The sequence below is a fragment of the Cryptotermes secundus genome, unplaced genomic scaffold, assembly GCF_002891405.2.
Source record: "Cryptotermes secundus unplaced genomic scaffold, Csec_1.0 scaffold952, whole genome shotgun sequence".
Classification (NCBI taxonomy): Eukaryota; Metazoa; Arthropoda; class Insecta; order Blattodea; family Kalotermitidae; genus Cryptotermes; species Cryptotermes secundus.
In genome coordinates this window covers 32,324-34,085 of record NW_019736410.1, presented here as the reverse complement: position 1 = coordinate 34,085, position 1,762 = coordinate 32,324, and positions in this window count along the sequence as shown.

Below are 1,762 nucleotides of genomic sequence, written 5' to 3'. Positions count from 1 at the left end.
TCTGTATGGATGTGAAACTTGGTCTCTGACATTAAAGGAGGAACACAGACTGAGGGTGTTTGAGAACAGGGTGTTGTGCTGTTCTCCAAGTAGAATTAAAATGATCAAGTCAAGCAGGATGAGGTGGGAAGGTCATGTAGCACGAATGGGGAAGACGAGGAATGAATATAGGATATTGGTGGGAAAGCCAGAAGGAAAGTAACCACTGGGAAGACAAAGGCTTAGGTGGGTGGACAATATTAAAATGGATCTTAGGGAGATAAGATGAGATGGTATGGATTGGATTGAGCTGTCTCAGGAGGGCTCTTGTGAACACGGTAATGAACCTTCGGGTTTCATAATATACCGGGAAATTCTTGAGTAGCTGAAGTAACAGCCAATACATTGGCTACGCCGCGGGCTGGATGACCGGAGAATCGAAGTTCGATTCCGGACGGAATCAGAAATATTTCTGTCCTCCACCGCCTCTAGATAGGCTGTGGCATCCATTCGGCCTCCTGACAAGTGTGCACCGGGGCTGCTTCCTCGGCGGTAAAGCGGCAGGTTTTGTCGCTAAAAACTGGAGCTATACCTCCACACGAAACCAAGGCTTCTAATTGCTTGTAACGTCTATTGCCTCTTCATTATACAGCAAAATTGTGACATTTATCGTCATAATTAGCAGAACAGCGCATTTTGCGCCCTAGCTCTCTGTAGAAGATTCTGCGAGATTTGCGTTCTGCACTTCTTCGAGTTTCGTAACAATATTTCTTGATACAGAGCAACGTTGTTAGATTTGCGTTCAACCCCTAAAACCTGGAGGACCAGGTATCTGTATTTATGTCTCCCAGCGACAGGGTGGCCCAGTTATACCCCCAGGCACCAGGTTCCCATTTTTCTTTTCCCCTTGGCACTACAGCCCCAGTGGGCCTAGGCCTACCTCCATAAACTCCGTTCACTTCGTTTTTTCTAGATCTTACACATACGGTAGGACTCCTTGGGCGAGTGATCAGCTCGTCGCAAACACAGAAAAACGCACAGACACGAACTAAACATCAATACCCTGAGTGGGATTCGAACCCACGATCCCGGCTTCCGAGCGAGCGAAGACAGTACATGCCTTAGACCGCTCGGCTACCGTGACCGGGTTCCCATTTCATCGCCTTATACGACTCGCGGGACTACGGTGGAGGTAGTCAGACCCGCCTCCATACGGGAGTCCCGTTTATAGGTCCTGTATATTCTAACGAGTCGACGAAATTCGGTCTGAGTTCTTGTAAACTAGAGGATAGCCTATCCATGCGGCCGAAATGAAATTCACCAGGCAACGTTTAGTATAGACGTTAATAGCAAATTCAATCATATTCATTCAGCAACTCTTTTTCTTCTTCTTCTACCTTGACGGATTAAGCTGTCTGGTCTATTCCAATTCAGAATTGATTATGAAATTATGAATCTTATAGACGGTCGGTTGGACTCCTTCGGGCGAGAGATCAGCCCGCCGCAAGGCCGCTATCTACACAGACAACACATTTACTTACTTACTTACTTACTTACTTACTTACTTACTCATGGAGCTGAGCCCTTCTGGAGGAGTCGCCAACTCTGCAGCTACTCAAGAATTTTCCAGCATTTTATGGAACTCGAAAGTTCATCGCCGTGTTCACAAGAGCCCTCCACTGGTCCATATCCTGAGCCAGATCTATCCAATCCATACTATCCCATCCTTTCTCTCTAAGATCCATTCTAAGCGGCCTCCGTAGTCTAGAGATAACGTTCCCAC